This window comes from Ambystoma mexicanum, chromosome 1q (assembly GCF_040938575.1).
Source record: "Ambystoma mexicanum isolate Mex_15411 chromosome 1q, UKY_AmexF1_1, whole genome shotgun sequence".
In the NCBI taxonomy this organism is placed as follows: domain Eukaryota; kingdom Metazoa; phylum Chordata; class Amphibia; order Caudata; family Ambystomatidae; genus Ambystoma; species Ambystoma mexicanum.
Window position 1 is genome coordinate 1,217,817,152 of NC_090922.1, and position 13,918 is coordinate 1,217,831,069.

A 13,918-nucleotide genomic window follows, 5' to 3' on the forward strand; every position below is an offset into this window, starting at 1 on the left:
GTATTCCATCTAAGAAGAAAGAAAGGGCTATTAGGTACCTTGTCATTTCCTTGATCAACCATCACAGTGAGCCACTCCCAGTTATCATCTTTGTCAGACATCATACTTTTTTGCCTGGCAGATAACCTTCCTTTTTTTGCGAGGTTGTCGAACAACTGTAACGCTCACCTGGTACCCACGGGGACGTCACTCAGCCTGTTCTGACCTCTTACGACCTCAAACCCTTCCCTGGAGTCTACTCGACTGAAGACTGGGCCTTGTTTTCTTGGAAATTGTGCTCTCCGTCCTGCTTTCAGCGCAGGGGCGCGTTGATTGATGCGGGCTCGTTGCTGCCTATTTACTTCACTGGCAAGAGTCCGACAGGTAAGTATAATGAGTCTTTTGAACAGTTCTCTAACTTCGTTCCTTTCCTTCGTTAGATGATGGCCGGCATCCGGGGATGGTGACTGGTGGATAGCCGGATGTCGATCTGGGCCATAGAGCAACATTTTCTCCAGAAGTTAGATACGAATTGAGTACCTCGGTCTGAGACCAAAACTGAAGGAAACCCATGGAGCAGTACGATGCCTTCAAGAAATACCTTTGCCAGAGTGGAAGCCCCTTAAAAGGATTGAAATGTGCCATTTTTGAAAATAGGTCCTCGACCACAAGAGTAGTGTTAAACCCTTGACTGGGTGGTAAGTCAGTAATAAAATCGAGGGACAACGGGTGCCAGGGTGCTGGTGGGATTTCCAATGGTTGTAATAGCGCCGCCAGTTTCTGCTTGGATGACTTGTTTTGAGCACACACTCCACAAGACAGGATAAATTGGATAATGTCTTTAGGCCACGTGGGCCACCAATAATTTTGTTTTACCTTGGCTAGGATTTTAGCGATTCCGGAGTGGCCCTCGATCAAGGAATCATGACTTGTTTTCGTAGTTCTTGGTTTGGTAAGAATAAACAATTCCTGAAGTAGGGCAACTGATCTTTTATCATGTAATGTTCTCCTTGTGCACTCCACGCTTGTAATTGCTCCGGACTCATCAGGTTTTGGATTTCTGCATGTAATTCTTTCTGAGTTATGGTTGCTGTGAAACCTAGGAGCTTGTCACTCGGGATGATTGCTATTGGGTCAGGGGTCTGATACCCTTGCTCTTCCACCCCCATATGGGAAAGGGCATCGGCCTTCCCGTTTTTCACCCCTGGTCGAAATGTAATCACGTAGTCATATTCAGCAAAAAAAAGAGCCCAAATTAGTTGTCGTGAGGATTGGGCCTTCTTTAGGTACTGGAGGTTCTGATGGTCAGTTATTACGGTGATTGCATGTCTGGCGCCCAAGAGGTAGTGCCGCCATGCCTTGAAAGCTGACTTAATGGCCAAGAGTTCTTTGTCTGTGATAGCGTAATTGAGTTCAGGGGGGGTGAATTTACGTGACCAGAAGGCAACAGGGTGTGTCCGGCCCGTTTCGGGGTCCTTTTGTGAGAGGACGGCTCCCATAGCCATGCTTGAGGCATCCATTTCCACCAGGTATGGGAGATCAGGGCGAGGGTGGCATAAGATTGGGGCAGATGTGAATCATGCTTTGAGTTCCTGGAAAGCTTCCTCGGCTTCTGTTGTGTACTGGAACTTTTTGTTGCTTTTCCTTAGCAATGATGTGATGGGATGCATGATTTGCGAAAATCCTGGGATGAACCGGCGGTAGAAGTTTGCAAAACCCAGCATACTTTGAACCCCCGTGAATGAATTTGGGGATGGCCCGTTCAGGATAGCATCTACCTTGTGTACATCCATTCGGATTCCATTCGGGCTGAGAATAAAGCCCAGGAATTCCATTTCGGAGACATGGAATGAGCACTTTTCGAGTTTGGCATAGAGCTGGTGTTGACAGAGTTTCTCAAATACGGATCGGACGTGTTTAACGTGGTCCTACTTTGATGCGGAATATACTAGAATATCGTCGATGTACACTAGAGCACAGACATCAATCAATTCCCGTAGGACATCGTTCATGAAGTATTGAAATGCTGCAGGCGCGTTGCAAAGGCGAAAGGGCATTACTTGATATTCGTACAAGCCGTATTTGGTGCAAAAAGCAGTTTTCCATTCGTCCCCCTGTTTTACGCGAACAAGGTGATATGCCCCCCTCAGGTCTAGATTTGTGTAGATATTGGCATCTTTGACTTGATTAAGCAATTCAGGGATCAGTGACAGGGGGTAGCGGTTTTTTACGGCAATCTGGTTCAGTGCGCGATAGTCGATGCACGTTCTCAAGTCCCTCTCCTTTTTCGGTACGAAGAATAGAGGACTGGCTGCTGGAGACTTCGAGGGACGGATGAACCCGTTGGCCAGGTATTGGTCAAGATAGGCCTTCAGGTGCTGGTTTTCTGGTTCCGTGAGTGCGTAAATTCGCCCACAAGGGATTTGTGCGCCGGGTATCAGGTCGATTTGGCAATCGTATGGTCTATGTGGTGGCATGGTATTAGCCTATTCTTTCTGAAAGACATCTTGAAAGTCCTGGTATTCACTTGGTAGGGTGCCTCCGATTGCCACAGTCGCAAGCGTGGAGGTTCTGGTGTCTATTGGTTGTTTCTCTTAGCGATAACATGTGTGGGCGCAAGTCTCGAGAAAGGCCAATTCTTTTGCTCGCCAATTGATTAGAGGATTGTGAGCTACCAACCATGGCATTCCCAAAATTAATCGGAACTGTGGTGCCTTAATGAGGTCGAAAATGATAGATTCTTGGTGTCCATCCTGGCACAGAAGGGTTAAAGCTGCAGTGCATTGGGATACTGGACCAGAAGCTATTTTCGTGCCGTCGACAGTGGTAACAGTGTCAGTGATTGATTTAGGGCGTAACGGAAGCCCCATCTTTGCCGCAAGATCCACCTCGATGTAATTCCCAACGGCTCCACTGTCAATGTACGCTCTTACTGCGTGCATCCGAGATGGTTGTTGGTGATTGATCAAGACCACAGATACATGCAAAATGGGAGGTCTGTAGTTCACTTTCTTCGCTCGACAAGTGGACCCCTACACTTGCCGAGCTGGGGAGTTTTCCGATTCCTTGATGGTATCTTCCTTGTCCGTGGCCCCTACCGTCCTCCTCGGTGGCTTCACAGGGCACTCTTTAAGGAAATGACCTGACCTTCCACAGTTCAGACATAACTGCTGCTTTCTCCTTTTATCCCTTTTGCTTTAGTCAAGGGGGATCTGACCCCGCCCTCCCCCGATTTGCATTGGTTCTCCTGAACCATCCGTTGTGCGGGCAATATTGTCCTTTGAACGCACATACATGGGGCGAGGGTCCGGTCTGGTTCGATCTGCTCTTCGGTTCTGCAACCTATGATCCAGTTGAACAACATAGTCAATGAACTCTGAGCAGTCTTTCGGGGGGTTCACTACTTGTGCGAGAACATCCTTGAGCTCCCCCTGCAACCCCTGATGAAATAACGTGCTTCTCTTCTCCACTGGCCATTCTGCTTCAACTACAAGTCTATTGAACGTGGCTCTGTATGTTAATAGGTCTTGATTCCCTTGGCGTAGGGACAGAAGTTTGTTGTCCAATGCCTGCCCATGAGTGCGACGGGCAAACCGCTTTTCCATCTCCTGCTGAAAGCCCCTTAAGTCATGCAGCAAAGGATCATCTTGGGCCACAAAGGGTACAGACCAGTCCGCGGCGCTACCACTCAGGCAGGATAGCACAAAAGCGACCCGTTATTGGTCATTCGGAAAGGCCCCTGGTCTACAAAGGAAGTGCAGGCGGCACTGGTTCATGAACGTTGCAAACCTCTTGGGATCCCCCGTAAATCATTCAGGTGGGGCCAAGGGAACTGCCCCAGGAAGGGTTATCTGAACGGGATTGGCGGATGTTTCTGGCATCGAGGGCACGCTTCCCGGCAATGGTGCATGGCATGCTTGTGACTGGAGAAGTTGCCGGCTTAAATCATCAGTGCGTTCTTTGGCTACTATCAGCTCTCTCCTCAGGGTGTTGGTTTCCTGCCTGGCTGCATGTACTTCGGAGCGTAGCTGCCCCAACATGTGGGCTAACTGGTCAGTTTCTGACGTTTCCATGACGCCCAGGTGGATTGTGATGTGAGGCTTTGTGTTCTGTAACGCTCACCTGGTATCCACGGGGACGTCACTCAGCCTGTTCTGACCTCTAACGACCTCAAACTCTTACCTGGAGTCTACTCAACTGAAGACTGGGCCTTGTTTTCTTGGAAAGTGTGCTCTCCATCCTGTTTTCAGCACAGGGGCGCGTTGATTGATGCAGGCTTGTTGCTGCCTAGTTACTTCGCTGGCAAGAGTCCGACAGGTAAGTATAATGAGTCTTTTGAACAGTTCTCTTACTTCGTTCCTTTCCTTCCTTAGATGATGGCCGGCGTCCGGGGATGGCGACGTGCTGCTGAGATGAGTAGCGCTGAAGGTGAGTGAGAGCACGATGCGCCAATGGACCCTTTCGTATTTGTATTGTACTGAGTTCTTTTTCTGTGTCTTTTAGGTGCTGCAACGTTTTCAGCGTGGATGCCGGTTATGAAGAAGAAATGCGGTGAGTAAGCGTGGTATGCGGCGCCTCTAGATGTTTCCACGCTAACCTGGAGTGCTTTTCCCTCTTACAGATGGATGAGAAGTTCCGGAGACAGAGTTCCTCCAGAGCGGCTGGGATTCAGGTAAGCATTTGAAGCTCGTACAGTCTTTAAAAATAAGCAAAGATTTGCTGAATGCTTACTAACCCCCACCAGGACAGCTCACCATGTGGCAAACCCATCGTTTACCGCTTTGAAGTCAGCAACATCTCAATCAATATAGTGAAGATGACCTTACTGCAATGTTTGTGGATTGTGGCTCGAAAGGTGGTTGATGTACGGTATCAGCGGGAGGTCTACGCACAGCGAACAGAGAACACAACAAACTCTGCTCACTCTGCGTGCTCTATGTGGAGTGAGGCTAAGAGTGGTCACAGCAGCAGGCAGTGGGAGGCTCCTCATCCAGTAGGAAACAGTGTAGAAAGACTCAGATGCAGGAAATATGCCGCTCCTCCAGGAAATAAGTTGTAGCTAAGTGAAAGTGCAATGTTGGGCCCCGGCGTGGATTCTGCTCAACACACAAAACACTCTGCTCATTGCGCGCATGGAGTGAGGCTTATGGGTGGTCGCAGCAGCAGGCAGCGGGGAGGCTCTTCCTTTAATAGGAAACAGTGTAGAAAGATTCAGCTGCAAGAGATATGCCACTTTTCCAGGAAATAAGTTGTAGCTAAGTGAATGTGCAATGTTGGGCTCCGGCGTGGATTCTGCTCAACACACAAAACACTCTGCTCATTGTACGCATGGAGTTAGGCTTACGAGTGGTCGCAGCAGCAGGCAGTGGGGAGGCTCCTCCTCCAATAGGAAACAGTGTAGAAAGACTTAGCTGCAAGAGATACGCCACTCCTCCAGGAATAAATTGTAGCTAAGTGAAAGTGCAATGTTGGGCCCCGGCGTGGATTCTGCTCAACACACAAAACACTCTGCTCATTGTGCGCATGGAGTGAGGCTTATGGGTGGTCGCAGCAGCAGGCAGCGGGGAGGCTCCTCCTCCAATAGGAAACAGTGTAGAAAGACTCAGCTGCAAGTGATATGCCACTCCTCCAGGAAATAAGTTGTAGCTAAGTGAAAGTGCAATGTTGGGCCCCGGCGTGGATTCTGCTCAACACACAAAACACTCTGCTCTGCTTATACATACAACCAACAGAAGTACTCCACACTTGCACTGTTGTTCCGTTCCCACTTGAGCTGTTCCAACTACTCCCTGCGCTTTCCTCCTTCCCCCTTTGCGCTGTCCCTCAGCACCCTTTGCACTGTCCCTCCTCACACTTTTCGCTGTCCCTCCTCCTCACTCCTTGCGCTGTTAATCCGTCCCTTTTGCCCTGTTACTACATCCCTTTGGTGCTTGTGCCTCTTCCCCAAGGCGATGTTGCTCCTTCACCTGTGTGCTGTCACTGATTCCCCCCTGCCGTGTTGCTTCTTGCACCCGTATGCTCCTTCCCCCTTGCTCTGACTCTCCTTCTCCCCTGCTCTTTCGCTCCTTCCCTCTTGCGCTGTCACACCTATCGCTCTTGTTCCGTTGCTCTTTACCCCTTGTGATTTTGCTCCTTCCCCCTTGTGCTGTCGCTGCTTCCCCCATTTGTGCTGCCACTCTTTCTCCCATTTGCACTACTACTCCTTCCTTCAAATGTTGAACAATGCTCCTGTGCACTGCTGCTGGTCTAGCTTTAATCAAATGGATTTTCTTATTCTCCCCTGCCCTTCATTCCCTCCCATGATGTAATTTCTTCTTTCCTGGGCTCTCATTCCTCCCCACCATGCTTACTGTAAAATACAATAAAGAACAACAAATGCCAAAATTATTGCCATTGCTAATTCTTGTTTAGTTTTGGTTATACAGGTGTGCTGACCTTGCCAACCAGCATACCAAATGAAATCACTATTACAAACCAGCCTTGCTGCTAACAGCAACAAGGGTGTCAGCCTACACCTGGCTTTAAAGGTGCCCCTGTCCTTGTTATAAAGTTACTTCCTTTGCCCTGGCTTGTTAAGTTGGGTCAACAGGCTGTTATAAGCAGGTTCAGCCCATCAGGATGGTCATCATCAGCTAATTAATGTCCTCAATTTATTGACATTGAATAGATGAGAGTCTGAGCCCCCTGCCAGATGTTAAACCTATGACAGAGGGCTCACACATATATATGAGATACGCATTTAACTCACTGGACTACATTACCAGCTACAAAATACTAGTGAAATAAACTAATCCTGTCATGAAGATCTGCATGATGCCTGCCTCCAAGTGTAACACCTGGTATGATTCCGACCACGTCTCTCTGAAACGCAAGTGCAGAGTTGCTGAACAGAAGGGGCAGGCTTCAAGCACATCCTCTTACAGACCGGCCTGCCGCCTGCTCCAAAGGCCATACAGAATCCCCCTCTGCTCGGAAAAGAAGGCCTATATCCAAGCCTGCACCTCTGTGGCCTCTAACAACACGGCTGGACTGTTCAGCTACTGCAGTCTCCTCTGCCATACCTGTCCCTCTGCACTGCACTGGCCGCACTGGCTTCTCACTTCATAACCAAAACTCAGTACATCCTGTCCTCACTCTCCTCTACCCCTCTCCCTTCTCCCTCACCCACTCTCAGGCATCCTCTGACCCCCCTCTCCACTTCCCTCATTCTCTCCTCTTTCTTGCCCATAGCACCGGATGAGGTCTCTAGACAAGTCCTCTTTATGAAATTCTCCTCCAAACAGGGGCTCCCCTGCTCCTCCAGAACGAACAATGACAATATTGCCTTCCTTGCTCCAGCCTTGGCTGATTTCTGCAATCACTCCTTTGCCACTGGCTCCTTCCTGCTACCCCTTAAAGACTCCCTTGTGCACCCTCTCCTCAAAAAGCCTTCTCCCGACCCCTCCTGCCCAGCAAACTACCACCCTATCTCTATTACTCCATTCCTGGGAAACTCTTAGAGAAGCTGGTCACTGGCTACCTGGACACCCTCTGATCTTGGGCCCAGGTCCCTCACCAGCCAGCGTCACACACCTGCCCTGCCCACCTGGCAACCCCCGCACTTGGGGACTGTTTCTGTATCCCTACAGTCCCCCTACCAGCCCTTGATACCTGATGTATGCACTTACCCTTGCACTTGCCACTTGTGAGCCGTTACTTACTTATTGTTATTATCTTTTCCCATGCACTGCACTGTCCCTGCCCCCTTCTCATGTACTTGCGCGATTTGAATGACACCTGGCCTAGTAGGATCGTTGCCCTCCCTTGCCACGTTGCACCTTGAAACACTTGTGTATAGGCATGTTATAAATGCCATATCATATCATATCATATGCCATATCATATCTCCTAGCTGATCCACCACACTGAATCTGTTGGTTGTCTCCACGATCACCAGTCTGGCTTCAGAGCAGCCAGAGGCATGGAAACTGCACTCCTGAACACCTGTGAAGACTTACTCTCAAATCTCGATTCCAACTCTCCTTCCATTCTCATCCTTCTTGATCATTCCTCCGACTTTGACACGGTCAAACATGCCACCCTTATAAATCGGCTCCATGATACCCTTGACATCACATACCTGGCAATGGACTGGTTGACCTCCTTCCTCACTGATCGAGCACCCCAGGTTCCATTGGGCCCTTTTCTCTCCTCAATCACACTCTCCACATGCATCGTCCTGCATGGCTCTATGCTCTTTCTGTGGCTCTTCAATATCTACCTTTCCTCTCTGGCCCATTTGATCTCCGCCTTCTCTCCTCACTTCCACCACTGTTATGTGGATGACACGCATCTCTCCTTCAAGCTTCCCTCCACTGTCTCCTCTTCTTCCTCTCTCATTCCTGACTGTATGACTGCTATTCAGACATGGTGGGCTGCTAATGATCTCTGCCTTAATGACAGTTAAAATGAGATCCTTCTCATTGGAACCCTAGCTCTCTCCTTCCCTCCTACTCTCTGGCATCCTTCCATGGGTCCCCCCTCACACTCTTGTGATGCTAAAAACCTTGGTGTCATCTTTGACTACTCGCTCTCCTTCTCTCACATCGCAGACCTTGTCAAGAAGGCCCACTTTCAGCTGAACTGCCTCAGAGGTATTCTCCCTTTCCTCACCTTCCCCCAGAAACTCAATGTTTCCAGAGCTCTGGTCTTCTGTAGACTGAACTACTGCAACAGCCACTTCCTCAATCTGCCTAAATCCTCCCTTCGCCCACTCAACTAATCCAGAATAGGACTGCAAGACTTATCCTTCTTATCCTTGGCCTCAAGCCCAGAAACTGCTTCTCTCCTTTCCAGCCCTAAAATGTCTCCACTGGCTCCCGGTTGTTTTGAGGATCAAGTTCAAGACCCTCTGATTCATCCACAAGGCTATCTGGGGCCTGGGACATCACTACATTCAACGCTCTCTCTCCCTAAGTACCTCCCTTCTAAAGCCCTTGGTCTTTTAGCTTCAACTCTCTGCAGATCAGATGCTTTTCCAAGGAGAGTGTGCGGGGTATATCTCTCTCTTCTGCAGGAGTCTCCTTTTGGAATGGCCACCCATCCCCTTCTCAGGCTTGAGCGAGATCTCCCTAAGTTCTGGAAGCTTCTCAAGACCCTCATTTTCTCATCCCTCCTCCCCTGCTAATGTCCCTGTCTGCCACATTTTGACTGGCTGCCTGGTTCCTTCTGAGTCATACAGGGTACCAACCCTCCTCGACCAGATTACCCCAACACCTCGGCCCTCCCCTGAGCACCCCATTCCTGCACTAGCCTTACCAGGCCCCCCCCCATACTAGCCTGGTGGGGCCTGCACCCCTACTGATCCTGGTCCAGCCCTGTCTTCATACTTAACATGTGGACCTTCATTCCCTGCACTCCCTGCATTCCCCTGGCACTTGTCCACCTGGCCTCCCCATTGTGTGCTCTCCAATCCCACCTGCACGTCCCTTCCCACCTTAGCATTATCGCATTTTGCTCTCACCAGCACTCCCCCCGCCTCACCCCCCTGCACTTCTTGTTACTGCACTTGCACGATCCGTATGACACAGGGCCTATTAGGACCGTTTTTGATATTTTTCAACCCTGTCCCCCCACCCTTTTTCGTCTTGTGGTGCCTTGAAACACCATTTGTTGTATAGGCACATTATAAATACCCAATACATAAAAAATAAAAATAAATTCATGAAAGGGTGGAACGTCAGTCGTGTACAGCCAATGTAAATGTCACTGAAAATTAACTCTATGTAAGTGTGTGTGTGGGTGTTGCCTCATTGCATATGGCCTCCTATAAGCTTAGCATGGCCATATCACATTTAGCACTTTAAGGGTCTATTTGCTCCTAGTTTTAGAATGTAGTATTACAGGGGTCTTGAATTGAGCTTGCGCTTACACATAATACTAATTCCCAATTTGAATCCGATGTTGCTCCTTTGTTTGCTCTTCCTTGTATAATTTGACATTTCTCTCTTTGGTTTGCACACATAACACAGATGGTGTAATTAATCTCGCCGTTGTTTCTTCTGCTATTGTCATTTCTGAGTCATCATCTACTTCATTCATCTTTTGTCTGTTCACCACACTTACTATTAACTAACCCTATTTCTTTAAATACTACTTTTTTTTTCGTCAAGGTCTTTGACATAATTGCCAATTCTACCCCTTCCACCTTTCAATCTCGTGGTGAATTGTAATGTGATACAATTTATAATGCGCAAAAAACCATTACCAAAAGGCATCTGGGCACTAACAATACCAGTAAGGAAGGAGGAAAAAATACTAGCAGAAAAAAAGGAAACAGAACCAACCTGAAATCAGAACAAAAAAGTCTTGAGCGCTCTGTGATATCATAGATGGTCAGGAATGTCGCTTAAAGAGCATGGGAGGGAGTAACATAAAACTGGAGGGAGCACTGAAAAAGAACGCCCTCCTGCTTGAGCTTTACAGAACAGGGGGACTACCAGCAAATTTGCAGAGGAGGATCGCAGGGGAAGCGCACGCCGATAAAGGTTAAATTTAGAATGAAGAAAATATGGCCTAAATGAAAGAAGGCTCGATGAGCAATACACAATGAGCCTCATTCCGACCCTGTCGGTCAGGTAACAACAGTGCCAGTAGGCTCACCGGCACCATTGTTACCGGACCAGCAGAGTACAAGTCTGGGAGCCGGATGCCTGTAAGCCCGTCAGGTATGACCTGGCAGGCGGAACGGCACCCGCTTGCAAACTTTGACGGAAGCGCCGGCACCGTTGCACGCAGTGCCAGTGCTTCCGTCCTCCCCATTCCCATTGAGTCCTATGGGACTTGAATGGGAATGGGGAGTTACTTTTTCTGGTGCCTGGATTTTAGGACCACCTGAGCTGTAATGACCAAGTAATATCCCAAAGCCAGTTGCCAGTACGGCACTGCTACTGCAAGGGTCATAATGAGGCCCACTGTCTTAAACTTAATCAGGCTATTAATAGGAAGCCAAAGGAGTTTGACTAACAATTGCAAGGCCAAAGACTGAAATGGAGCATTGATCGTCAAAAGTGCAGTCGCATTTTGGAGGACTTGAAGACGATAGACCAAGAAATCAGGCTGGCATAAATAGATCCCATTGCAATAGTCTAAGGCACTCATCATGGAAACACTGACTACTGATGCTCGAAACTGCAAAGACACAATAGGAAGTACTTTCCTAAGAAGGCACAATTTATAAAACCTGACCTTCAGACTGGAGCAATCTGCTCTTCTCTAGAGCCTCACATATCCCTGTATCTCACTCACTCAAAACCCTAGGGGGTTACTTGGACACTACCTTGTCGATGTTCCGCCAAGTCAGCCCTATTGCATCCTCTGCAGCCTACTCCCAAATTACTCAATGCAGGGCAGCCAAACCTTTCCTGTCTGCTGCAAAGTGCCTCACCATTGCCAGAGCTATCCTAGAGTCAAGGCTGGACTACTGCAATGTCCTCTTTGCCGGCTGATACCGTAGAGGTGACCAAATCCAATGTTTTCGAGGAAGAAGGGACCAAATAGTTTTTTTTATTTTTTTACTGAAAAATTACTTTTTAATAAAATATATGTGGGGGTGGGGTAAGGGATATTAATAAAGCTAAGGGGATGGAGTGGGTGCTGCGGGGAGTCTTCCCCACAATAAAAAAAGAAAAATGCGGTCACTTCACTATTTCGAAAACATGAATTCGGTCAAATCTCCTACATCCTTTGCAGCACCTCATCCAAAAACCAAAGGAAACTACAAATCATCCAAAATAATGCGCTTAGAGCTTCCCTTAGCATTCCCAAAAGAGAACATATATCTGCAGCCAGATGGGATGCTCACTGGCTCCCCATCAGAGAACGCATCCTTTTTAAAACTCTGTCCATCACGCACAAATGCATCGAAAACACAGTCCCTCCCTACATCGCTCAGAAGGTAACGAAAGCAGCCTTAACCAGACCCACCAGAATACCATACTCACATTGCTGTATGCTCTCCAAAATCAAGCCAGCTTCCCCTTCATTGCCGCCAGACAATGGAACGCAACTCCCTGTTGCCTGCACTCAGAGCAGAACCCTCCCACTCTGCCTTCAGGAAAGCACTGAAAACCTGGCTGTTTGTCTAGTCGACTAACACGCAAACATCAAGCGTCCAGCCGGCACTGTTTCTGTATGTAATTTCTGTATGTACCCCTGCAACCATGTAAAATCATGTACCTGTACACTGCAACTAAGATATATCTTGTACGTGAAATCTCTAACAGCGCCTCCATGCACACGGGCTGCCATGCGCTTCATAAATGAATACAATATTATAAATAAAGAGCCTGAGGGTAGCACCTTAACTCCTAGACTCTTGACTGAAAGGCTAGGACAGGGCCATATCCACACGTGGATACTGAAATGTAGCAATGCTATTAGTGTATCTATTCTGTCTTCTCATGATCACTATTTCCTTAACTCTACTTCTTACTAAACATGGCTAAAGTTTGCTTATTGTTTTTATATAGTATTTCTGTTCTTTCAAATTCTTTATTTTCATTGACCAGTGCTTTTTAGCAAAGCAGAATAAAATGTATTAAAATACAAATAAATATCCTTACTATTGCCGAGGCCCAAGGTAGCCAAAGCTTTACATACCACTGGTTGGCTTGGAGAGGACCAGGAAGCATAGATACATTGGAGCTGGAGAAGAAATAGCTAAGGCACTGTGTGGCATTGCTATGGAGATGCAGCATTGTGTGAGGAAGTAGGAGGCAAAATAGTACTGAAAATGCTGTGAGACAGAGACAGAAGGATGAGACGGGAGAGAACAGGCTGGGACTTTTACAAGGGGAGGATTGGATTACCACAAGTCAAGAACGGTGATCAATAAGGGTTAGGCCAGGTAGGGGTGGGAAGGAGAGGCACTGTGAGTGACAGAAATATGAGGTTTTGGTAGAGGTGGTTAAGGTTAAGGCTCTGAGGAAGCCTGTGCCAACTGCCAAGTGCGACAGTCAGTCCTGGGGGAAAGAAACGGCAAGGGGATGTTGAAGAGGAAGAAGGCAGTACGCAGCAGGAGGTGGCAATGTCCTAAAGGCTAGATACAGTGGGGGTGAGCATTCATGGTTACACAGCCTTGAAGGAAAGAGGATTTCAGAGCAACTGTTTGTAAACAGAGCCTGGAGCCCCTCGATCCTGATTGGCTGAGCCACCATGAATGTTCCCAAAAAGGTGCATAAGCATTTATTTTCTCCCGTGGGATGAAGGGCTTGGGATTATCATATTTCTTATGTTGTCTATACATCCCGCGTGCCTCCCCTCTGCAGCTCCTGCAGTGTTGGACAATGGGGCAGGGATCAATGGGATGAGTGGGAATGTATCATTTTGACTTTGAATGGATTAATTGTGAGTTGTATAAGTGGATTCTGATAGCAAACCATCTTTTTTTGAGCCTTGTGTAAAGAGGAAGGAAGCGTTTTCTTTCTGGTTTATTTATATATTTATATGTACCTGTCTTTTGTCTGTTATATGAAGATGACAAAGCAGTGAATTTATTTGTATCTGAACAACTGAATTTTATATTTTTTTGTATTAATAAAAAATTGTATTTGTTGACATTTTTGTGATGGTCAGTAGGTTGAATTTCCTAGTGACATTTACTGTCTTGTTTATGGAAGTTCTTGTTTCCGAGAATTTCTGAAGTTTTGGTGTTCTTCTCTGAATCAGAGTCCTGTTCATGAGCCTTTGTGTGTTTTGTTAAAGGCTAATAACCCTGTTTTGAGGGTTGATGCCCATAGAACAGGTAAAACGTAATTTCCCTCATACCTCTTTGTTGTTTAAAGTGGCAGGGATCAATGATGCCTTCAGCATCCTCATTGCTGGCCCTCTTTGCCCCTGGTTCTCTTTGACCTCTGAGCAGCATTCAACACAGACACTCAACGTCATTCTACATCACCGG